Genomic DNA, 27,149 nt, shown 5'->3' with positions numbered 1-27,149 from the left:
GTGAACTTGTTCCCTCTCCACCTTGTTCCATCAGCCCTTTCTACTCTAGTGACTGCCATTCCCTCTGCAGTCATGACATCACCTCTATTAATGTGGGAAATTATATCTTTCTGTCTACAATTCTGATATTTTTTTTACTTGGACTTGGTTCTTGACCTTAATACTTTGCACATTAGACAAATACCTTAAAAACAATTCTAAAATAAACACAAGCTACCCCCAATGTTCTCTTCTCATTGCATATCACTTAAGACAAAGGTCATCATACAATAGAAAAATAAAATGTAAAAGATCGATGTTCTGAGCATCAATATCAATAAGGCAGGAATAGGGAGGTCAATTAAATCCATAACAAACCATAGAAGAGAGAGAGAGAGAGAGAGAGAGAGAGAGAGAGAGAGAGAGAGAGAGAGAGAGAGGACATGGATGGGGAAGATGGAGAGGACGGAGAGGAAGAGAAGGAAGAAACTGTATCTTCTGCTGGTGGCTTCTATCCAGAGTCTCGACCACATCTTTGAACATGGAAAATAAGAACAGAGTGTGGACATGAGCATTGCAGTGTCTGCCCCACACTGAAATGAGAAATGCAGAATCTACCGAGCTGAGTTTCAGTATCTGGCATTCAGAGAGGAACTGGGAATCTGAGGCAGGAAATGGAACTGGTATGTCTGGAGAGACTTGTTCAGGGGAAGAAGGCCCAGAACCTGATTGAAACCCCTCACTTCCAATCCCACAGGACACATGACCTGGGCTCAGTTGTCCAAAGGTGCTGTGGTAACCCGTGTAAAGTAATATTATGAGAAAATAAGCATCTCCTGAGTAAACACATAAGCACTCAGAAAGAAACACAGAAACAAGGCACAGATTAACCTACACAAGTATAGACATAGAAGAAAAGACAGACAGATGTGTATTAGCACCTTGTGTTGCTCGAAAATGTTCTGTTTCTATCTGTCATTCAACCTACTTAAAATGTCAATATCATGATTGTTTATAATGTTCTGTGATTATATTCATTCATCAGACTACTCTCTCTCTTTTTCCTCTCACTACTTTGACTGTTCTGTTTTCTCCCACTTTCATGTCTCTTCACTCTTCCCTCCCCCTCTGTTCCTCTTCCTTCCTGTTTGCTTCTTTCTTCTGCTCACCAGAAGTGAGATTACTGGATAACACGGTCTTACATGTGTAAATCTCTGAAGAACCACCATAGTATTTGTCAATGTCACTATAAAGCGATGTTCACATCAATATAGCACATGAATCCCTTCCTCTATATCCCCCACACACATTTCAATACTTTCCTTTGGCAAATGGCACTTGCACCATTGGTTACAGGCAGCTTATCCTTTAGGTTTTAATATCCTTGACTCTGATGATTAGAGATGTTGGCCTATGCAAGGTCTTCAACCTATATTAATTTGTGAAGATGAAGGAGTGCAATCAGTGCAATCAGAGGATGGAGGGCAGGAAGTTGTCTGCCCATGAGGACATCACCTTTCACAACTGTATTCCCCGAACTTGTTTTACCTTGTGGACCCATTTCTCAGACAAGCGAGAGTAATGAGTTTCTATGAGAAGAAAAATGAGACTGATATCTTGAATGAAATAAATGGTGTTCTAACCTTTAACAAGAAGGATTGACGCTTCAAGCACAATATTTATTAGTCAAAAATTAGGCTGTACTTTTGAAATATTATGATTTGAATCAAGGTTTCATACATACAAACCAAGAACTCAGCCATTGGTATAAGTCCCAGAACTGGATGAATAAAGAAATACTTTATTTTTAATTGTATATATACACTTCTGTGTGGGTAGTGTAGTTATCATGGAGACAAACAGAGGGTACAGGATTCTCTGTACTCACAAAAGTTTTTGAGCTGCCCTGAGACTAGGGTTAACACTTTCCAGGTTATTTTCTTTCCTTAGAATGTGTTACACTTCCCTAACCATAATCACTTCTGCCCTGCTTGATTATTTTCTTCTGGTCAGAGTGTATTCTGAATTTACAAGGTAAAGAAGCCGTTAAAATATTTCTGTAGATCAATTTCTTGCCACAGAAGAAAAACTGAATAGAATCTAACTCTGAGCTTTGATCTCCATGACTGCAAAATGAATGGGTTTGCCAGCCAAGAAGTTGTCCTATTTATGGGATGTGTAGATAGCATTATCACTGGGACTCATTGGCCAACCAGACAAACCAATTGACAAATTTCAGGCCCAGTTCTAGAACCTGTGTCAAATATATACCACAGGTTAATAGAGGAATACATATGTCATCACGTGTAGAGAGAGAAGGGAAGGGAGAGAGAGAGAAAGGAGGTAGAAAGGGAGGAAGAGCAGTGCCAGAAGGAGAAAGAGCGGGAGAGCAAAAAGAGAGAGAGTAAAAGAGGCAGAGGGCAAAAACAGTACAATAAACAAACAGAAAAACATGTCACAATAGAAAATAGATATTTGAATAAAACTGTGAACACTTCAAGAATTACTGTAGAGAGAATCTTAGAATGTGATATGGAGATGCAGCCCAGACACAGAGGAGTCCTTTTATGTCTCTCTGAACAGGCTCCTCTGTTGCACAGAGTTCTGTGTGCTCTCCGCGCCCCCTGCTGGTACTGAGCACCTTGCATAGAGGTTTGTGTCTGAGCTCACAGTAGCTTTCACTCACTGTGTCACTTGCACAGTAATACATGGCTGTGTCCTCAGACTTCAAACTTCCCATTTCCAGGTATAGGGTGTTCTTGGCATTGTCTCTGGAGATGGTGAATCGGCCCTTCACAGCGTCGGCGTAGCGGATGTTATTACTATCATAAATAGATGCGACCCACTCCAGTCCCTTCCCTGGAGCCTGGCGGACCCAGTACATCCAGTAGTTACTAAAGGTGAATCCAGAGGCCACACAGGAGAGTTTCAGGGACTTTCCAGGTTGCACCATTCCTCCTCCTGACTCCATAAGCTGAACCTCACACTGGACACCTGCAAACAGAGATTCCTCATTAGAAAACTGTCACAGAATCCAATTTTTTTTCCTCCTCATGTACACAGATGCACACAGCATATGGTCTCCACAAATTACCTTTTAAAACAATGAAAAGGAAAAGCCAACTGGGCCCCAAGTTCATGGTGAATGGTCTCTGACAAGTGGTGATCAGTGAATGGGAGGACCAGGGAACACAGGTCTGGGCTCCTCTGTCTGTGCTGCAGGGTCAGGGCAGTGCTGGTTTTCATTGGTACAGAGAATCCTTATTTGCATGTCTTCCTGCTCTAGTGGCTCTATAGTTGGAGCCTTGAGGGAAGGCAGTGCTCATAACAGATATAAGGCAACAAAATGAACGATGACAGTTAGAGAAATTGAAATAAAATTGTAGTTTTGGAATCACAATTTCCTTGTGAAGAATTCACAGCACTCAAGTTAGTTCCTTTATGTGCGTGTGCACAGAACATGTGGATATTTGTTATCAGGTCTCTTTAGTACATCTATGAAATTAAGTGCACCAAACACAAGTGTTTCTACAAAGGAACTCAGTTTTTCCTACTTTTTGGCCTAGAAATAGATTCTCCCTGATGTGGCTCTTTGACAGGGTCACAACATTCAGATGCTGTTAGCATAACTCAGTCTCTGTTGCAAGAACACTTGGAAATTTTCTGAATTTTACTTATTTTTGAGACCATGCTGTCCTCATGCTATAGGAGAATTGAAGTGAGATATCCCTTGTCACTCTTTCTCTACACTGCTTTGCACTTGCTAAGGAGACCTATGTCCATTAGCATCAAGTGCACTTTTTTCCATTCTCTCTTTGATTCCTTTAAACTCCCCACTCCACTGTTATCTTCTGTCATCATTACTCCAGGCAACTCATGACTGTCTTTATTTTATGTTAGAATAGTTTTCATCTACCTAATAATATAATTGTCAAAACAAGAATTTTGATTAAGTTTTAGGAAAACCTCATTGTTATTTAAGCAGTTGTCTGGTTTCCTCCTACTCATCTTCTTTCCATCATCAGTGCCAGCGTTTGCTTTAACAGCACCAACATTCTCCTTGCCCCTCACTTAAGATGTCTTCCTTTCCTAGGGTTCCCATTCTCCTAACCAGGTCTACAAAACAGATGCCAGAACACCTGACACAGAGAATCTAGGTTCTGAATATGATAGAAAGAGGCAGTCTTTACCCTGCTCAATATTTGTTATATTTTTATGACATAACTGGTTCCAGTTCCAATTACATTCTTCCAAGGCTCAGAGAACACTGAGAAGAAGGAGGTGGAAAGAATGTATGAGGCTGAGTATAAAGAAGAGCACTGTGAACTGCTGAATTCTGGATTTGATATGGCTCTCATATCATGAATTCATAATGACAGTTGTTTTCTGTGTAAGCATACCTAAGACGAGGCCAGTCATAACCATTGTGTAAATTATGTTTCAGGCCTTCACTCTTACTGATTATCTGTTAGAGACAAATCTTTCCTGAAAACTGAGAAACTTTCTTTTTGAAAATGTTATCATTTATAAGTTTCTTATGCTACAGTGCCTGACTACACATGCATGCACACATGAGCAGCATTAACTAGACTTAAAGAGGTCAACACTTTCTGAAAGGTTTATGTTGGAGATGATTTGGGGGTAACTGAAAGGAAAATAGGGTACAAATGTGATTAAATTTAATTGTATATATTTAGGGTATGCATTTCCACAAAATAAAGAAAAAATGATACCCATTGAATGGCTGAATTTAAATCCCCAAAGAAAATTATTAAGTAAGATATTACTAAATATGAAATAAATGGGTAGGCAAGGCAACCTTCAGAAAAAGAAATGGCGATGAAGGTTTTCCACACTTTATTTAGAACTACATTGAAATATCTTGACAATAAATCCAGCATGGTACAAGCTCAATTGCTGACATATGGGGTATGGGAGACGAGCTACAAACCTGAGGTGGTTGATGGTGCTGGTAGAGGTGCTCAGGGAGTAGTAAGGATTTGCAAGGTCAATACAAGGGTTCTCGTAGGCATATATGGGTTATCTGTTAGATAGAAAGTAGGGCACTGGGTAAGTTGAGTGCAGGTGAATCAGTAGAACATGTCCAGGGTATAGATGGGCTGATAACTGGGTTTTGAGAAGAGATCAGAGATCAAGAAGAAGAGCAAATTTATTACTTGTATTTTCTAGCCAGGTTGTGCAACTGAGAAGTCCCTGTACAGTGAAGGCAGAACTTTAGAGACTCCAGACAGAAGCTTGGAGAAGAGACACAGAACACCAGTGTACTGGCAAGTGGGACTTTGTGAGATCCCTTAGGGAAGATGTTATGGGAGTGATAGGTCCAAGATAGGTCATTATATTTGTGTGCTGACTTAGTGAGACAAACTACGAGCACTACAAATCTGTGATATGACTTGGGAAATCTAAATGAAGAGGGGTAAACAGTGAATAATGGCTTGGGGGTTCCATTTTGACAAGGTGGCTGAGGAGGATCATCAGTATTGACTAGCATCCCAGGACTATGGAACAGTTGTAGGATCCTGCTAGAGGGAGGAGGAGGAGCATATTTTTTATGATTGATACATCTGTTAAAATACAATCAAGAGTTCTTGAGTATCACCTCAATTTCAAGACAGTGAGAGACAAAGATGCTGCCTAACATGGAATTACCATTTTTTATTTTTTATTTTTATTGAGCTCTACATTTTTCTCTGCTCCCCTCCCTGTCTCTCCCCTGTATGCCTCTCCTCTCCCTTTCAACCCTCCCAAGGTTCTCAGACTCCCAATTTACTCAGAAAATCATGTCCTTTCTATTTCCCATGTAGATTAGATCTATGTATGCCTCCCTTAGGGTCTTCATTGTTGTTTAGGTTCTTTGAGATTGTGATTTGTGGATTGTTTTTCTTTGCTTTATATTTAAAAACACTTATGAGTGAGTAAATGCAATAATTGTCTTTTGGGGTTACTGAAAATGATGTTTTCTAGCTCCATCCATTTGTCTGAAAAATTGAAAATAAAGACATCTAAAATTCAATCTTTTCAGAAACAGGATTTTTTTCTTAACCAGGAATCCTGAAGATAAACCATCCATGACTAAAGATAAGACAGAGACCAGTAGTGTCTGCTAACATTAAAAAAAATTCCATCAACATTCTTTTCGAAGGGGAAAATGCCAAAGAAACTCACCCAGAAAGCATAAATATCCTCAGCACATATTCCCCAAATTAGTCAATATAATCATATGAGGGGATATTGACAGCAACTTCAGAGAAGAAATAAATACATCATTATCTTACAATGTAGTGGTTTCATGGGTGCTTACTTACCTGGAAACTTTTCAAGATGTGCTTGCAAGCAGAGATTATTGTATGATCACAATACCTCAATAAATTTTCTTTGAAAAATCTGACTAATGTAACATGGAAGCAGACCCTGCCAGATTAAGGAGAATTCACACTAGCTCTGATTAGGGCATAATAAGGGATCCTTTAATTAAAGGGGATGCCACAGATCACAATGTGGAACAGGAACTGAATCCAACATCCAGTTCTGGTGAGTAGGAATAGCAAGGGGGGAGACCATATCTTTTTGCTTCCCAAGGCCACACCAACCATGGTCCAGCCTCTCAAAGGCCATTGTCTGAAGGAGGTTCCTTATCACCTCCTTTCTGTGACCAAATAAGAGAGTTCCAAAACTAATACAAAACTATATACAATAAAGAAATGATTTTCTGAGTAAATTGTGAACATGAGAACCTCGGGAGGGTTGAATGGGAGTGGAGAGGCAGGGAGGGGAGCAGAGAGAAAATGTAGAGCTCAATAAAAATAAAGCCTGGTAGTTCTGGCACACACCTTTAATCCCAGCACTCAGGATACAAAGGCAGGTGGATCTCTGTGAGTTCGAGGCCAACCTGCTCTACAACAGCTAGTTTCAGGACAGGCACCAAAGCTACAGAGAAACCTTGTCTCGGAAAAAAAAAAACAGATTCAAGTATAAAAATTAGAATTACAACCAGTATGAACAATATTAATCAAGGAGTAAGAGTCTATTATTCTACTGGGATTTAGTCATAAATCTATATGTACAGAGAACAAAATTTGACCCTGCAGATGACCTATCCTTATGAGTCATATTTCTCTTTGCTTCGTGATCCTTTCTGGATAGTTATTTTTTCCTCTTTATTCATCCAGATGTCCAGGGTCTCTTGACTTTCTGAAGATGAGTATTTTCTTTCAAAGTCAAGAACTGAACCCTTCTCCAAGCCTCATGATGTTTTCTTAAGAGTTGTATGATTGTCAACTCTAAGCATGAGCTGCCATTTCTCTTTCTCAAGAGGTTTCTCCTTTTCAAATCAAATATTTATTAATTGTGATGGTATCCATACTTTTTCACGTCCTGTGGGAACAAGAGTGAAATCCCTTCCCCAACATAGCACATTTTCTGGTTTCCATTCTGAGGTTGGAAAGTTCAAGAGGCATAGGGTAGCACCAGGACATCCATGCTTGTCTGGAGCCTCCAGTTAAAAGGAGATGGGGCTTCTCAGCTAGGTCTTGGCTTTCATCCTGAGCCTTAGAGTGGCTTTCCATTGATTGTGATTCCTGAGAGGATAAAGGAAGCCCAGGAAGTTTCCTTTCCTTTACGACAGACTTTTGCTTAAGTTCTTCTTAGTAGAAATGGAAATGGATATGCAGGAACATTTTCCTGGTTCTCGGTGGGTTTCTTTAACAAGAAACTTTTTGAGTCACTCTGTGCAGACTTGACAGGCAAAAGATGGGAATGTTCATGGTAAATCCACATTCATTCAATGATCTTAGAATAGGGTATCACTTACTTGATGCATTTGAAAGTCTCCTGAAAATTCATAGAGTGGATTAGGATGTAATTTGAGCTCATAGTCATTAGAAATCATACTTAAGAAAATTTAAAATTTATCATTTTGGTGTCAGTAGAGACAATTTATTCTTATTCCTCATTTAGAAGGTAACTGGTGATTACTAACATTTTACACATGTGATCTCATGTGTTCATCTGGGAAAAAAACACAAGTGACTGACTTGGATTCTATCTTATTAGGGTCACACTATTTACCTTACTAATTAGGGACACCATGCATGGGCACTTTTTCCTTAAACATCTTTATTTAGTTCAGTCTGCTTTTCCTTTCTTTTTTTCATTTTTTTATTAATTTATCAAAGTTTCCACTTCCACCCCTCCTCCCAATTACCTCCCACTACCCCCTTTCACTCTCCACCTCCCTCTCCAGCCCTAAGAGCAGTCAGGGTTTCCTACCCTGTGGGAAGTTCAAGTTTCTTCCCCCTCACTCCATGTCTAGGAAGGTGAGCATCCAAAGAGACTAGGATCCCAAAAAGCCAGTACATGCAGATGAAACAAGTCCCAATGCCATTATCAATGGCTTCTCAGAGAGTCCCCGTGCCAGCCACATTCAGATATTCCGGCCACATTCAGAGAATCCGGTTTGATCACGTGCTCATTCAGTCCCAGGTCAGCTGGCCTTGGTGAACTCTCATGAGATCAGTCCCCTTGTATCAGTGGGTGAACGCACTCCTCACGGTCCTGCCTTCCTTGCTCACGTTCTCCCTCCTTCTGCTTCTCATTTGGACCTAGGGCGTTAAGTCCAGTGCTCCAATGTGGGTCTCTGTCTCTATCTCCATCCATCGCCAGACGAAGGTTCTAAGGGGATATGCAAAATATTCATCAGTATGGTTATGGGCCAAGGCCATTTCAGGCACCCTCTCCTCTGCTGTCCAGGGAACAATCTGGGGCTCTCTCCTTGGACCTGGGAACCCCTCTAGAATCAAGTCTCTTGTAAAACCTAAAATGGCTCCCTTAGTTGAGATATATTCTTCCCTGCTGCCATATCCATCCTTCCTCCCTCCCCCCATTCCAATCCCCCAAGCTTTCCCCAATCCTCCTCTACTCCCTTCCTCTAACCCTCTCCACTTCCGTCCACACCCCCACCCCCGTGCACCCAAGGTTGCCTGGCACTCTTGTCTACATCCAATATCCAGGAGGATAACTACGTAATTTTCTTCAGGGTCACCTTATTTAGCTTCTCTAGAATCACAAATAATAGGTTCAAAGACCTTTAATTATGGCTAGAATCCACTTATGAGTGAGTACATACCATATTCCTTTTTTTGGGTCTGGCTTACCTCACTCAGTAAAGCGTTTTCTATGTCCATCCATTTGCATGCAAAATTCAAGATGTCATTTTTTTTTACCGCTGACCAAAACTCTAATGTGTATATGTTCCACACCTTCTTTAACCATTCTTCTATTGAGGGGCACCTAGGTTGTTTCCAGGTTCTGGCTATTACAAATAGTGCAGCTATGAACATAGTTGAACAAATGCTTTTGTAGTATGATAGGGCATCTCTTGGGTATATTCCCAAAAGTGGAATTGCTGGGTACTGAGGGAGGTTGACTCCCAGTTTCCTAAGAAATGCCACACTGATTTCCACAGTGGCGGCACAAGTTTGCATTCCCACCAACAATGGATGAGTGTTCCCCTCACTTCACATCCTCTCTAGCATAGGCTATTATTGGTGTTTTTGACTTTAACTAATCTGACCTGTGTAAAATGGTATCTCATAGTTGTTTTGATTTGCATTTCCCTGATCGCTAAAGAGGTTGAGTATGACCTTAAGTGTCTTTTGGCCATTCGAAGTTCTTTTGTTGAGAATTCTCGGTTCAGATCAGTACCCCATTTTTTTAATTGGGTTAATTAGAGTTTTAGTGTCTAGTTTCTTTGTATATATTGGAGATCAGACCTTTGTCTGATGAGGGGTTGTTGAAGATCTTCTACCAGTCAGAAGGTAACCTTTTTGTCTTAAAGACAGTGTCCTTTGGTTTACAGAAACTTCTCAGTTTCAGGAGGTCCCATTTATTCATTGATTCTCTTATTGTCTGTGCTACAAGGGTTCTACCTAAGAATTGGTCTCCTGTGCCTATGTATTGAAGACTACTTCCCACTTTCTTCTATCAGGTTCAAAGTGGTCAGATTAATGTTGATGGATTTAATCCATTTGGACTTGAGTTTTTGTGCATGGTAATAGATATGGATCTACTTTCATTCTTCTACGGGTTGACATCCAAAAGGAGAAGTTTCTCTGATTTCCCTCTTCTTTATCCTTTGTGTATAGGAGGGCCACTGATTTTTTGGAGTTGATCTTGTACCCTGCCACATTACTAAAGGTGTTTATAAGCTATAGAAGTTATTTGGTAGAGTTTTTGGGGTCGCTTATGTACACTATCATATCATCTGCAAATAACGAGAGTCTAAATTCTTCCTTTCCAATTCGAATCCCCTTGATTCCCTTATGTTTTCTTATTGCTATTGCTAGAACTTCAAGCACTGTATTGAAGAGGTATGGGGAGAGTGGACAGCCTTGTCGTGTTCCTGATTTTAGTGGAAAAGCTTTGAGTTTCTCTCAATTTAGTTTGATGTTAGCTGTCGGCTTGCTGTAAATAGCTTTTATTATATTTAGGTATGATCCTTGTATCCCCAATCTCTTCAACACCTTTATCATTAAAGGATGCTGAATTTTGTCAAATGCTTTTTCAGAATCTAATGAGATGATCATATGTTTTTTTCTTTCAGTTTATTTATATGATGGATTACATTGATAGATTTGCGTATGTTGAATGAGCCCTGCATCTCTGTGATGAAGCCTACATGATCATAATGGATAATTGTTCTAATGTGGTTTTGGATTCAGTTTGCCAGGATTTTGTTGAGAATTTTTGCATCGATGTTCATGAGTGAGATTGGCCTGCAATTCTCTTTCCTGGCTTTGTCTTTATGCAGTTTTGGTATCAGGGTAACTGTAGCTTCATAAAAAGAATTTGGCAATGACTCTTCTGTTTCTATATTGTGAAATACCTTAAGGAGTATAGGTATTAGCTCTTTTTGGAAGTTCTGATAGAATTCTGCATTGAAATCATCTGGTTTGGGATTTTTTTTGGTCAGGAGGTTTTTGATAACAGTTTCTAATTCTTCACGACTAACAGGTCTATTTAGATTGTTCACCTGGTCTTGATTTAACTTTGGCAAATGGTACTTATCTAAAAACAAGTCCATTTCTTGTACATTTTCCAACTTTGTGGCACATAAACTTTCGTAGTAAGATCTAATGATTCTCTGAATTTCCTCTGTGTCTGTGGTTATGTCCCCCTTTTCATTTCTAATTTTATTAATTTGAGTGTTCTCTCTCTGCCGTTTGATTAGTTTGGCAAGGGGTTTATCAATCTCCTTGATTTTCTCCAGGCTCCAACTTTTTGTTTCATTGATTCTTTGGATTGTTTTCTGTGTTTCTAGTTTGTTGATTTCAGTCCTCGGTCTGATTATTTCCAGTCTTCTACTCCTCCTGCATAAATCTGGTTCTTTTTTTTCTAGAGGTTGCAGGTGTGCTGTTAAGTCTCCAATGTGTGCTTTCTCAATTTTCTTTATGCAGGCACTTAGTGCTATAAACTTTCCTCTTAGCACTGCTTTCATAGCGTCCCATAGGTTTGAGTATGTTGTGTCTTTATTTTCATTGATTTCAAGGAAGATTTTAATTTCTTTCTTTATTTCTTCCTTGACACAGCGGTGATTCAGTAATTGACTGTTCAGCTTCCATGAGTTTCTAGGCTTTCTGGTGTTTGAATTGTTATTGAATTCTAACTTCATTACACGGTGATCTGACAAGACACAGGTGGTTACTAATATTTTTTTTTTGTATTTGTGGAAGTTTGCTTTGTTACCGAGTATTTGGTCAATTTTCGAGAAGGTTCCATGAGCTGTAGAGAAGAAGGTATATTCTTTCCTATTTGGGTGGAATATTCTATAGATGTCTGTTAAGTCCATTTGATTCATTACCTCTAGTAATTCTCTTATTTCTCTGTTGGGTTTCTGTCTGATTGACCTGTCCATTGGTGAGATAGGTGTGTTGAAGTCTCCTACTATTAGTGTGTGTTGTTTGATGACTGCCTTGAGTTCTGAAAGTTTTTCTTTTACATAAGTGGGTGCTATTATATTAGGGGCATAGATATTTAGGATTGAGACTTCCTCCTGATGAATTGGTCCTGTAATGAGTGTAAAATATCCGTCACCATCTCTTCTGATTGATTTTAGTTTGAAGTCAGTTTTGTTGGAAATTAAAATGGCCACACCCACTTATTTCTTAGGTCTGTTTGCTTGAAAAACCTTTTCCCAACCCTTTACTCTTAGTAGATGTCTGTCTTTGTGGTTGAGGTGTGTTTCTTGTAAACAGCAGAATGTTGGATCCTGTTTTCGTATCCAGTCTCTTAGTCTGTTTTATAGGTGAGTTGAGTCCATTAATATTAAGTGATATTAATGACCAGTGGTTGTTGACTCTGGTCATTATTTTTTTATTTTTTTATTTATTTTTTTGTGTGTAGTAGAGTTTTTGTGTTTCCCTTCTTTGAGTTGTAATTGTGAATGGTCGCTAAATGTCTGAGTTATTGTAGGCAGTGTTGACAATGTTGGGTTCCTTGGGTTGCTATTTTCCTTCTATTACTTTCTGTAAGGCTGGATTTGTGGCTACGAATTGATTAAATTTGTTTTTATCCTGGAATATTTTGTTTTCTCCTTTGATAATGAACGATATCTTGGCTGGGTATAGTAGTCTGTGTTTGAATCCATCGTCTCTTAGTTTCTCCAGGACCTCTATCCAGGACCTACTGGCTTTCATGGTTTCCATAGAGAAGTCTGGTGTAAGTCTGATAGGTTTACCATTATAAGTTACTTGACCTTTTTCCTTTGCAGCTCTTAATATTCTTTCTTTAATCTGTACTCTTTGGGTTTTGATTATTATATGGTGAGGGAATTTTTTTTGATCAAGTCTATTTGGTGTTCTGTGTGCTTCTTGAACCTTCATAGGAATATTGTTCTTTAGATTGGGAAAGTTTTCTTCTATAATTTTGTTGAATATATTTTCTGGGCCTTTGATCTGCAATTCTTCTCCTTCTTCAATCCCTATTATTCTCAGATTTGGTTTTTTTATTGTGTCCCAGATTTCTTGAATGTTTTGTGATGAGAATTTGTTGGATTTGCCATTTTCTTTGATCAGAGCATTTATTTTCTCTATGGTGTCTTCAGAATCTGAGATTCATTCTTCCATCTCTTGTATTCTTTTGGTTATGCTTGATTCTGTAGTCTCTGTTCGTTTACCTAGATTTTCCATATCCAGCTGGCCCTCGATTTGTTTTTTCTTCATTGCCTCCATTTCAGTTTTCAATTCTTGAACGGTTTCCTTTACCTGTTTGATTGTTTTTTCTTGGTTTCTTCTTCAAACTTTTTGTTATAGTTTTCATCCAATTCTTTAAGGGAGTTATTCATATCATGTTTAAGGGACTCTATTGCTCATAATGGCACTTTTTTCCACTTCTTCTGGATTAAGGTGTTCAAGTTCTTCTATTGTAGGGTCGTTGGGATCTGATGTTTTCATGTTGTTTTTCAGATTGTTGGAGGAGTTCTTGCCTTGGCGTCTGCCCATCTCTTCCTTCAAATGCTCTCTATTGGATCTTCTGATATCAGGTCAGCTTCCCTTGTTGGGCAGGGACTTCACTGACAGAAGGCCTACCTTTACTCAGGCAGGCTATTGAAACACAGGTACTGCCTCCTCCAGGTTGCACTTACTGCCCAGGCCCAGCTTGCAAGGCTGCTTAGCTGGGGAAATTTTAGGGCCCCAGGGGGAAAGGAGGGATGGAGGAAGGTGTACCGGGACGAAAGCTGGGATGGGCGGTGAGAGAGCTTAGCAGGGTGGAACCACCACTGCAGGGTGACCAAGAGTCAAGGGGTTCGGGGAAAGTCTGAATTCCTCCTTGCCCAGCTTCTGCCGTGGGCCAGGAGCAAACTCACCCTTCTGATGTATGTCCGACAGTGGCTCAGTGCCCCTTACTGTCCAGGAATGTCACTGATCTGAAACAGTGCCCACCTGTCCTCAGACAGGGTATTGAAACACAGGCTCAGTCTGCTTTTCTCCTTACATTTTTATATCTCGCTTTCTCTGTCCTCAGGTTGGAGTACATAAGAGCCCAGGTTCTATGATTATAGCATTGGTAAGAGAGGAGAAAGCCAGCAGTTCATAACACCCCGTGAAATAAAGTTGCATGCAACCAGGATTGAGCGTTATGTGATCTGAAGAATTAAAAAGACATAGTGATAACAAGACATGAAAGGAGGGCATGCTTGCACAGTCAGAACTGTTTGCCTTGTGGTGAGCATAACCATAGAGGACAAGGCACTTTCCTGCGATCTTCACATGCCTTAGTAATGTAAATCACCAGGGAATGAAAATGAGGTGCTGTAACCAACCTGCCTTGTCAGATCCTGGAGAACATCCACCATTTCCTATGTGTTTGAACCCCACATTTTATTTCCCTCATTTTTTGTGCATAATCTGTTTACTGTGAGTGGTAGTGTTGGGGCTCGAACATAAGATAGATGAGACAATCATCCTTGCAAATACTGACTGAAAAACAACACTATGAGTGTTGTGTTCTTCTTATTCATGGTATTCTGGAGGTTAAAAGAATATTTCTCAGAAATGTTTACTATGTCTAATCTTGGGTTTGTCTGATATTTTCATTGTGGTTACAAAAATTGGGAAAGGATATCACAGATATATTTCTGATAATACATTTGAGAACATTTTTGCTGACTTATTCAGGTATTTTTGACTTTAGTTACTGAAGAGATAGTCTGTATCTATATTCCGTCCTCTCTTGCTCCCTGGGTTATTTTTTTTCTGTGATTCTGCCTAGAAGGAAGTTACTAAGCAAAAGTCGCTTGCAAAGGGAGTGAGTTCATGGTTAAATTAAACATTATTTATAATTATCTTCTATTTGAAAGGTGGATCCTTCTTCTTAAGTGTTTCATCATTGATTTTTTTTATGTGGTGGACAAATGGCAGTCACTTAATGGGCCACATTATAATGACAATATCATGCTGTCCATTTGTGTTGTAGTTAGAATTCTGTCAATAAAATGCAAAACATAGTCATTAGGGAACAAAGAACCCCTTTTGGGAAACATGCCTTCATCATTTCGGTCTGCATGCAAGACTTTTCTTGTTTAATGACTGATATGAGAGGGCCCCAGGCTGATGTTGAAGATGCCATCCATGAGAAGGTGTTCCTGGTTTGTATAAGAAAGCAGTCTGAACAACCATGGAGAGCAAGTTGGTAAACAAAGTTACTGGTTTCTGATTTCATTCCCACCTTCAGGTTTGTACCTTGATTTAATGTCCTGACTTTCCTCATGATACATTTTGAGAAGTAAGATGACAAAAACCCTTTCATTCACATGTTGGTTTTGTTCATAGTGTTGATCACATTAGTAGATCACAATGTAGTACAATGGAAAATTCTTCTCATTAAAATAGGAAAGTAAGGGACATGACAGGCTGATCAACTAGAAACACAGCCACACACAGAGTCTCCCTTCCAGATGCAGCCACACATTCCAACACACACAGACAGAGACACAGACACAGAAAATGATGAAAGTCCCACTTCCATATACAGTCCCATACCCATCCAACATACCCACAATCAGAAACACCCTTCAATATACAGGTAGAGTGGATGACTTACTTCTAATTTGACAGGGTAATCTTGGTGGTCTGGACTTTCTATATAGATCAAGCTATGAGAGACATTTTTGCTTCTCTCTCCCCATTGACTGGATTAAGGCTATGTTTCACCATGCCTAACCAACAACTGCAGTGTAGCCAATATTCAATGAATTTATTTCCTTAAAAAATTTCAACACAATATATCCTGATAATTATTTTCTTTTGCAGATCCTGCCTATTCCCCCAATTCCAGAATTCCATAAAAAGTCAGAGTTTTAAGGGTCATTTATGAGGACATATAAGGGTTTGGATGTGAGGCATTCATTTCCATACAGACAGTTAATTGTTTAAAAATTCATAATTGGCAATATGTTTTCTCTTTTAAAATTATTATATAACACACTTATTTGCTTTGATGAATGAGTTTGTTTATCAATGTATAGTGATAATATTTATGGCTCAAGAGATGGCTCAGTAGTAAGACACCTAATTTCCAGTGTTAGTATCTTAGCTTGATTCACAACATTTAGCTTAGAATCTGATTGTGTCTGTTTAACATATATTCCCAGCACTGGGGGGCATTGTGACTGGAGGTACTCTAAGTCTTGCCATCCAAAGATTCTGCCTGCTTATTTGTGCTCCAGGATCACTGTGTTATCTTTTCTCAAAAATAAGTTAGAAATCAACTGGTAAACGTACTCAAAATCAACACTAGCCACTAATCACACATGCAAGCCATATATTATGCACACACAGTCTAGCCAATTAACATTTTTAGCAATTTTAACAGTGTCCTTACCTGGCATTGGATTCACAGTTTGTTGTTGTTTAGAGCGGTACCACGGATGCTGCAGACCTTGGATGAACTGTTTGCTATGGAACCCAAGAGATGAACTCCTGTAGACTTGTTCCTTCTCTGAAACTTCCCACCTGCACTAACTTTGGGAACTTCTATTCATTTTCCACCCATGAGAGTGACACTTTTAAGTCTCTGAAAGTGAGAAATAATATTTACCTAAGTGCTTAATTCTTATCTTTAAGTGAGCTTGGTTCTTAAACTTAAGATATTTCATATTGGCACAAAGCAATATCTTATTTATCACAGAGATACAAGCCTAGTTCAACTTTTTAAAACATCAGATTTTTCTACAGAAAATAATTTTTGATGACTACATTTATTCATTAATAAAATAAACACCAGGAACTGCAAATTATTCTTTCTTAATGCCCAGCACTTATAACTGATTCTGTAAAGGATCAATTTACTGCCGGGTGGTGGTGGTGCACACCTTATATCCCAGCACTCAGGAGGCAGAGGCAGGTTGATCTCTGTAAACTTGAGGCCAGCGTGGTGTAGAAGTGTTAGTTCCAAGAAAGAATCCAAAGCAGCAGAGAAATCCTATCTCGAATACACAAAAACAAACACAAACAAAAGGATCAATTTTCTTAGCATAGATTTGAGAATGTTGGGATATTGAGGATAAATCAAACCAAACAAAGAAAATAGAAGGAAGAGAACAAGGAGAAGTATGGAAACTGCACCCTCAGCTGGTGACTCCTATTCTCATTCTGGACTGCATTACCTTTTCAAGACTTCTGCGTAGTTGAACCATAGCATGTGCTGGAATCTCACTACTCTTGTTCAACTCCACACACCTGAATGAAAAGAAAAATAAGAGCAGACTGCACATAAGAGTAAGAGTGTCTGCCACACATCTAAAAGAGGAAGATGGGTCCTGTTGAGCTGTGTTCTCTGCCTCTGGTACTTTGAGAGTCAGTAGGATCTTAAGAAAGTGAAATGTCTTCAGAGTCTTACTCATAGTAAGAGAGGCCCTGAGCCTGAGTCAAACCTGAAATCCCAATCTTTCTGCTCACCTGATCTCAGGGCAGGTTTCTGTGGTCAGATGATGTTACAGTAACCTCTGTAATGTAAGCTGTTTACAGATAATGAGTAAGTATGCATCTCTGAGGAAGCACATAGACACTAAGGCATATACACACAGACAGATATACAATAGAGACAATCCTTCCCACAAACACAAGAACAAGGGCAGATGGATATATGTATATTAACATCATAAGATATTTGAAAATTTTCTTTTTCCGCAATTGTCATTCATTCTACTTAAAAACAAACACCATGCTCATTTATAATGCACTGTGATTACATTGATTCATCCCACTACCCTCTCTCTTCTTTCTCTCACTACTTTGATCTTTCTGGCCTCTTCTATAATTATGCCTCTTCTTTTCTATCCTCCCTCCTTTCCTGTTTTTCTACGCCAACACTGCTTCTTCTGTCTGCTCTTCCAGAAGTGAGATTTCAGGGTCACATTGCCTTGTGTTATTTTCTGAAGGACACCCACAATTTCATAATGTCTTAGTAGAACCACATTCCTATTTCAACAGCAAAGGCATCTCTTTCCCTCCATTCTTATATCAAATGATCTCATTCTTTCCTTGCATAAATGGCACTCATATCATTGGTTGCAGGCAACTAATTATTTTGGATTTAAGATCCACTTCTGCCGTTGTTAGAAATGTGAGCTTTATGTAACCTCTTCTGCCCACTTTCACCAGTCATGGTTAAGCATCTCAATCAAAGGAGGGAGGGCAGAACAATGTGTGCTCATGAGTACATCACCTCTCAACTCTGGGTTCCCGGAGCTATCTGTTAACCTCCTGATTCAAAACTTAGAGTTGTGAGAGAAAGGATATTTTCTTGGAAAGAAAAATTGAACTGTTCTCTTGAATGACAGAAACCATGTTATAAACTTAACAGGGGGTAGTGATGTTTCAAATGCAGTATTTATTATTCAAAATGATAAATATATTTTGAAATATTACCATTTGAATCAAGGTCTAATATAAGCTACACAAGAACTAGACCATTGAGCTAAACCATAGCATTTAATGAGAACTGTTTTTAAAAAAATACACTGTTTTAATAATGGGTATATGTTTCTGTGTGGGTAGTATAGTGCTCATGGAGATAAACACATACCACAGGGTCCACTAGACTCACACGTGGCTCTGAGCTACCTTCATCTTCTAGGATTTACAATCTTCTTTGGTTTCTTCACAAACTGATGCTAGCCACTGAACAGGATCATTTTGTTCTGTATGATGATATGCATTTTATTCAGGTAAAAGCACATCCTAAATTTCAAAAACAAATATTATGGGAATGTGAAATTCAAGTTTTGCCACACTAGAACTTTTCAGTGGGTTCTGAACACATAACTCAGAATATATAATGAAAAAAGAGAAATGGGTGTGGTAGCCAACCAGATATACCATATAGGGAATGTGGAGACAAAACCATCACTGGGACCAGACTATCAGGTCATTGAAATCCAGGCCCAGTGAGGGAATTTGTCTCAAAACAAGTGGTACAGATTGCTAGAGAAATGCATCATATGTCAGCACACACACACACACACACACACACACACACACACACACACACAAACACACGGGAAAGAAGTAAGAAAGAAAAATTAAAAGAAAGAAAGAGGGAGAAAGAGAAAGAGAGAGAAAGAGAGAGGGGGAAGAAATAGGGAGACTGAGGGAGATAAAGGGAAACAAGGAGAAACACTATAATAAATAAACACAACTGGAAACAGATTTTGAATAAACATTTGGACATTCAAGGATTACTACACACTATTCCTGTAGAGAAAATATTTAAGTGAGATATGGAGAGGAAGTGTAGACACAGAGAAGTCCAGTCTTCCATGCTTCTCTGACCAGGATCTTCTGTGCCCCAGATCTCTAAGTGCTCTCAGCTCCCCCTGCTGGATCCGTGTTCCCCACACAGGTGTTTTTGTCTGAGATCACAGTAACATTCACTCACTGTGTCTTAGCACAGTAATACATGGCTGTGTCCTCAGACCTCAGACTGCTCATTTCCAGGTATAGAGTGCTCTTGGCATTGTCTCTGGAGATTGTGAACCGGCCCTTCACAGCGTTGGCATACCTGGTGGTATCACCACCTTGATTAATTTTTGCGACCCATTCCAGTCCCTTCCCTGGAGCCTGGCGGACCCAATTCATCCAGTAGCTACTGAAGGAGAATCCAGAGGCTGCACAGGAGAGTTTCAGGGACTTTCCTGGCTGCACTAATTCTCCGCCAGACTCCAGCAAATGCACCTCACACTGGACACCTGTAAACACGAAGAATTCTGGTTAAAAAACTGACACAGAAGATTATTTTTCTTTTTCCAGTGTCCACACAACACACACCATCTCATCTTCATGAATTACCTTTTAAAATGAGGACAAAGGAAACCAATATGAGCCCTAAGTTCATTGTAGAATGTCCTGTGTTCACTGATGATCCTGACTGTGAGGACTTGAGAATCCAGGGCTTGTCTCCTGTGCCAGCACTGCAAGGTAAGGGCAGAACTGGATTTTATGGGCACAAAGAAGACTTATTTGCATATCTTCCTGCCATAACAGGATCTGTAGTTGGACCTGGGCAGAAGGCAGTTCTCAGAGCAGATATAAGACATCATGCACACTGATGATAGTTATAGAAATTGAAGCGTTAACGTAGCTCTGTGTACACATTTTTCTTGTTAGGAATTCACCACACTATTTAGTTCCTTTTCCACCACAGGCATAGAGAATGCTGTGTTTCCACACTGTCCTGTCTCTTTAGGATCAATGTGAAAATTAAAAGCTTTGCAAATACCTGTCTTTCTAGATAATAGCTCTGTCCTAATGTTCTGCTGGACATGGCTTCTTCCTGAGGCCGATCTTGCATAGGGTCACACCTGCCTCTAAGTAGAATTCCTTTGCTGTGACAGGAATACTTGAAACTATTCTGAATTTTACACAGTTCTGATAAGGGCTGTCATATGGCCCCAGGAATCTTGGAAATGGAATATTCCCTGTTACAGCATTCAGTCAGAGTATTTGTAGAGACTATATCTTTCCCATTTGGTCTGAGCATTGGTTGAGGTAAAAACTCTCTAGTGTCTGAATAGTCTGCTTTTCTGTTCCTTCACTTTTTGCCCCTGGTAGCTGACTCAGGATTTTTATCATTAAGAACAATTAGAATTCGTGCAACAGGAGGTGTCCCTGCTGATGTTGACTTTGGATTTGAGATCAGAATTATAATGTGTGCTTCCACCACTCCAGATTCTTCACATCCACTTCAGACACTTTTCTGGAGGATGGCAGATCCAGCTTAAACCATAGTTGGTTAATGAGAATCCAGATACAGTTCAGGTGAGGGACAGGGTCTGTGAGGGCTGCACTAGACCAGGTCCTTACTCCTTCTGCTGTACCTTGGACAGGGAACCTGGGAAGAGCTACAGCCATCATGACACATGCATCCCACAGATGACATGCTGGGTCTCTCTCCTGAAACTCTGAAACACTTACAGTTTGGAAAGTTCACAAGGCAGAGGAGCAGCACCAGGACAACCACGCCCTACTGGATGCTTTAGTGAGAAGGAGATGGGACCTCTTATTCAGGCCTGGAATTTAGCCTGAGGTGGAGGGTTTCTTTGCATTGTGGGAAGTTCCTGAGAAGATGAAAGGAAGCACAGGGCACGGTTTACACTTTTCCTTCAGGTTTCTGATAATGCCCTTGTGTTTCTTAGAGAAGCTTGTGATAAAGAAAAATGAGTAAAATTTTTCTGATACTGTCTATATTTCCACTTGCATATAAACAGGAAATTGTATGATTCACACTGCGCAGATCTTAGATGCAAAACATTAAGTGACTCCACAGTCATACTGTGCCGATAACTGAAGATAACACATTCTCGGCACGTATCCTCATAAATCCCAGTAGAGTGTTTAGAAGGAATTTAGTCACAAGATGCACTTCAGGCACTGGGCGGTGGAGGTGCACGCCTTTAATCCCAGCACTCAGGAGGCAGAGGCAGGTGGATCTCTGTGAGTTCGAGACCAGCCTGGTCTACAAGAGCGAGTGCCAGTACAGGCTCCAAAGCTACAGAGAAACCCTGTTTTGAAAAACAAACAAACAAACAAACAAAGAAAAAAGATGCAATTCAGGCTCTTCCTGATGTAAACTCAGGATTAAGGAACTACTTAAAATTCTTTCTGTTGTCATTGAAGATAATTTTATCCTTATCACTCACTTAGAAAATCCAAGTTGTGAGGATGCAACTCAAAAACATTTAGTGCAAATTATTTTAATTTTTTATGTGAGAAAAGATTAAAGAGATTGATTTTCGTACACATTTGTGGTCTCAGAGTACTCACTGGTCTACTCAGGGACACCACACCTGTATATTGACTAATTCCTGTTTTCTGTTTTTCTGTGTCTTTGTCATTATGTACTGTTATATGTCCTTCCTTGTCTCTTTACCATTTGAATCACATTGCAAAGGCAGGTTCCTAAATATGATTGTTGTATTGGTGAGGGATGGAGAGTCAGCTCCTCATGCCACCTCATTAAAAGCAGTAGCATGGAACCAGTCTTCAGGGTTCTGTTACCTGAAGCAATAAAAAGACAGAGAACCCTAAGCGATGGCAAGAAGTGGAGAGAAATATGTGCTTGAACAGTGGGAAGTCTTTGTCTTGTGGTGAAGATCACCATAGAGAGAAGGGATTTAGAGCTCAGCTCCATGCCTTGGTAATGTAAATCATCAGGGAATGGCAAAACAATATCTCAAAACAATCTGTTCAGTAATCCCAGAGAATATCCATCATTGTGTGGAGTTGTTCAGTTCACTAGTATGTGTTCTGTTCTCGGGATCTTAATAACATAGTCAATTTGGTCTCCAAAGTTTCATTGCACACTATTGGTGAAACTGTTAGAGTTTACAGAGAAGTCTCACCCTCAGGTGTGCAGATTCTCTTTTCCTTTTAAAAGGTACCTCAGGTTCAAGATCAATTAACATAGAGCCCATTGCCTATACTGCTTCTCTGAATGACACTTCTCTAGCTCACACATGGGACACCAGGTTCTTCTGATCAGCAGGAAGAGAGAGTGCCCAAGGAGTTCAGTAATACTGCAAGAATGTTTAGGCAGCAAGAGCAACAACAAAAGCACACACTGTGAAAATCAAAGAACTCATTTGTCTATGGGAAGTACTGGTGAAAGATGAATACAAGAAAGCAACTGAAATCAGCTAGAATGTGTACACAACTGGCTAATGATTTTGTGGTCTGAGAGTACACATTATACCTGCATAGAAATCATTACATTGGACTCCAAGGGAAAGGGAATTTTTATCAAAATGCAAGTGTTTAAAAATAGAATTTTGCAGAAATGATAATGACTGCACAATTTTATGGAATCCTATGTGTTTAGAAATAAGAAACTGTGGGTGATACATTTTCAAATCATATTTCAGAAAATCACATTAATTCAGAAAATTTGTGCTTTGTACATCACATGAGAAAAAATAAGGTGGAGATATTACAGATTAGATTAGACAAAATTTCCAAATTTCCTTACTGAATTTACAATAAATATTATAATTACAAACTTTTGCTGAAAACCGTGTATCTATAATGACACACACACACAGGACCACACCTATACACACACACACACACACACACACACACACACACATATATATATATATACATATATATTAAATAATGTAAAATTAATGTTCTATTTGTATAGAGAAAGAAATAAATGAATAGCTTAGAGGGTTTGTTGGAAAAACTGAATTTAGTTTTAAACTTTAATAAGTTTAGTATAACATGACAGTGAAATGGGGTTGTTAAAAGATATCTTTGGTTATAAGAGGAAGTCATATGTTCCTTTATTAGAAAACTGGCTTGTGCAGCACATTCTATAACTGCATAGCTTCTGAAACATTCATCAAATGTTCCTTCAATGTCCCCTATTTGTCCTCAGAGCCCTCTGCTGCTCCTGAGTCTCTGGAGGAAGGCTTCTGTGCAGGCTTATATTGGCATGGGCAGAGAAATAGGGGCTGTGTCTTCAGTTTGCAGATTGTTCAATTTTATGACGTGGGGGTGTTCCTGTTAATATTTAATTGGGCTTTAAGAGCTGAATTATAATCTGTGCTTCCACCAATCCATATTGCTTCCATCTCCTCCAGACCTATTTCCAGAGGTTTGCAGAATCAGCTTACACTATAGCTGGTTTATGAGAACCCAGAGACAGTGCAGGTGAAAGACAGGGTCTATAAGGACTGCACTAGGACAGGTCCTATCTTGGTCAGATGAACCTGTGACATGGTAGCTGGGGACAAGCAACAGTAGTATCAATCATACATGATGTAGATGCCATGTCTAGGTGCCTCCTTGGAAACCCAGAAATAATTATAGCTAGGATAAGTAACCAGGTAGAGTAACAGTGCCAGGCCAACAATTCTCTGCTGGAGGATCTAGTGAGGAGACAGGCTTCTGAGCTATGCCTGGACTTTTAGCCTGTGTCTGAGGGTTGCTTTGAATTGGGAGAGATTTCAGACAGAATAAAAGCACAGGGCTTGCAATTTTTCTCCAAATGACTGTTATTGTCTTGTGCTTCTTTGATGAAATGAAATATATCCTCAGGAACATTATCTTTGCTCAGTCTGGATTTCTATTTTTGAAAAACCAGGAAACAGTTTAGAAGCAAATCATGGGAATATTTATCATGAGTCCTCATTCAAACAATGCACACAGAATATTGTGCCATGTCCTAAATGCAAATTTACAACTGAGTAACTTCCAACAGAGAATCTAAGATGGCATTGGGGCTCTTGGGGATCAGAAATACTGCTTAAAAATCTGCTAAAAATCTTCATTTTGGTGTCAGTTGAGACATCTTATTCTCACCACTTTTTATAAGTAAGGTTGTACATTTGAGGACATATGCATGTGGGTGATAAAGAAGGAGACTCCTGATGTGGCCATACTCTGAGGTCTTGTGATCCACAAGGTACACCATGAAACTCTACATGGTGTGAAAACACCAGATTCAATGTAGTGTTAGCAAAGTATGTAAGGATATAATAAATTTAATACATGGCATGGGACACTTTCATTTTGGTATTTCTCGACAGGACAATTTGAAATTCCAAAAGTGTGGGGAAGGAACACAGAAAAGCATGTGGCCTTCCTCATTGTGAAAATAAGTGTTACAGAAAATGATGCCACAGATATTCTTCTGAAGAAATATTATTATGGTGATTTCTTTGTTTCTTGGGGTTTTGTTTGTTTGTTTGTTTGTATTTTTTTTTTTGGTTTTTTTCGAGACAAGGTTTCTCGAAAACCTTGTAGCTTTGGAGCCTGTCCTGGAACTAGCTCTTGTAGACCAAGCTGGCCTTATAAAGATCTGCCTATCTCTGCCTCCTGAAGTCCTGAGGGCTGAGAGTAAAAATGTGTACTTCCACTGCCTGGTTTATTATGGTGCTTTCAATAATTGCAAACATGACTGTCTGTAAATCATTTTCCTTATTTATTTATTTATTAAAAAGTTCCACCTCCTCCCCACCTCCCATTTCCTTCCCACTCCCTCTACTTCTCCTCCCCCTCCCTCTCCAGTCCTAAGAGCAGTCAGGGTTCCCTGCCCCGTGGGAAGTCCAAGGTCCTCCCCAGTCCATTGAGGTCTAGGAATGTGAGCATCCAAACAAACCAGGTTCCCACAAAGCCAGTCCTTGCTGTAGAATCAAAACCCAGTGGCATTGTCCTTGGCTTCTCAGTCAGTCCTTGTTGACAGCCACACTCAGAGAATCCAGTTTGAAAACAAACAAACAAACATGAATAAGCAAGAAGAGCAACAATGTGAGCAGACTGCAGTTAGAGGTGAATAATTTGTTTCTCCCAAGTGATACCATTCTGTGCTTTTCGGATGCTCACTTTGAGTATATATCACTTTTCTAATAAAAATAAATAAATAAACAAAAAGAAACATTTTATTTTTAATTATTTCTATATTTTTTGTAAGTAGTGTAGAGTTAATGAAGGCAAAAAGAGGATCAACTGTCCTTTGTACTTAAAGGTTGATAGGAGGTGCCCAACGTGAGCACTAGGAAAAAGTCTTTCTTAACCACTGAGCGAGCTTCTTCTCCAGTCCCTGGATCAGCAATTAAAGTCTTCCCTCTCTCATGGTTGCTCCAGCTCTGTTCACAATGGCATAAATATCATACTTCATGGGATGAACATGGATGACATTTTCGAGATTACAGCCAGAGACCAAGAGAACAACCTCTTAGCAAGTGACATCAAAAATTATGTTCTTAGGCAAAGCTAAATTGAGGGCAGGATGACAATGGTTTGGATGTTATAGAGAGAAGACTACTTGGTTATACAGGAAATATTATCCCAAATATTAAGTTGAATTGACATGTGTTTAAAAACATCAGTAACATAGTCAGAATACAAATATTTCATCTTCAATAAGTAAAATACAGAGTAGTTCATGTTACTATAAATGTAGTCAGAAAAGAAATGAACCCATTACTAAAACATTGTTAGTGGTGCTAACTCACACATTGCTCCACTGAGGTTTCTTGTTAAAGGTCAAATTAAATCCATGTTTCTATTTTACACTATTAGATTATTGTACCATTACTACATTGAAACTTTAAATCTAAAATGCAAATAAAGTGTATACCACATAATTATTAAACTCTTAATTCCATTACTATAATGTGAATCACCTATTTACCAAATTTATGGGATCCTTCTAATTAATTAGAATACTTTACCAGTCTCAAAAGTTTAAATTTTCCTGATAAGTAAATAATGAATAAGTTTATAAGTAACTCAAACAACTAGATAGTAAGAATACTAATAATCTTATTTTAAGTGAAAAAGTTTATATAAGATTTGAAGCTACCAGGAACTTTTGAATTTCATTTTAACAACTTCCTTGTCTGTACCAAGATCAGACAATTTATCTGTGACCACTATCCTGACTGACCTTGAACTGGCAGAGTCCATCACTTATTTTATACAATCATTTCACAAGAAAACCTACACATGTTTTCATTTACATTTATTTATTTTGCACTTCTCACTCAGGTGATACTTGTTCATATGTCAGAATTAGGGAAAGAAAATTGTAGGAACCAATGTCACATGTCAGTTTTGTCACATTATCAAAGTCACATGGTATAAACCCCAACTCTTGTGCTTTGGATGGTATAGTGTGTGCCAGGTTTCTACACTCATGTCGTGTGCCTCTTTTATTTGTAACTCTGGAAACAATGAGAGGACATGATCAAGAGGAGAAATTCCAGCAGTATCTAAATACAATATTGATACCTCTGCCATACTTTAGAGGTGAATTTCTGTCTTCAGTTATTTGATCAGTCATTTTCATACTTCTGTATGGTCTATGGAACACCATTTGTACATGGTGTCAGAATACCATTAACCTGTCATGTATTTTCTTGGTCAAAACTGAAGTCATTGGAAATTAGAGCTATTAAAGTTGGCATATTTTATCCAACTACCTTGTTTAAAAGGTTTGCCCTGCTAATCCTGTTTCCCCATGACCTGTTTTGACTGGTCGTTGGCTTGACTTAAGGGAACATAATAATGCTTTTTTTTTTCTTTAAGCATCCTGTGGAATTATTCTGTTCAAAGTTATGTCTCCTCATTTTACGATTCTAATAATCT

The 27,149-nt window shown here is 39.1% G+C and overlaps 1 pseudogene across 1 annotated transcript; it reads right to left on the bottom strand.

The window, feature by feature from the left end:
• Window positions 1–2,482: 2,482 nt before the first annotated feature.
• On the bottom strand, window positions 2,483–3,219 carry LOC125396833 (immunoglobulin heavy variable 3-9 pseudogene; annotated as a pseudogene). Its single transcript, XR_015739309.1, has 2 exons — window positions 3,074–3,219; window positions 2,483–2,973 (listed from the first exon to the last, which is right to left on the bottom strand). The product of XR_015739309.1 is annotated as an immunoglobulin heavy variable 3-9 pseudogene (transcript).
• Window positions 3,220–27,149: the final 23,930 nt, after the last annotated feature.

This window comes from Myodes glareolus, chromosome 11 (genome assembly GCF_982192425.1).
Source record: "Myodes glareolus chromosome 11, mMyoGla1.1, whole genome shotgun sequence".
NCBI lineage: Eukaryota > Metazoa > Chordata > Mammalia > Rodentia > Cricetidae > Myodes > Myodes glareolus.
This window is presented reverse-complemented; position numbering and strand designations above follow the sequence as displayed.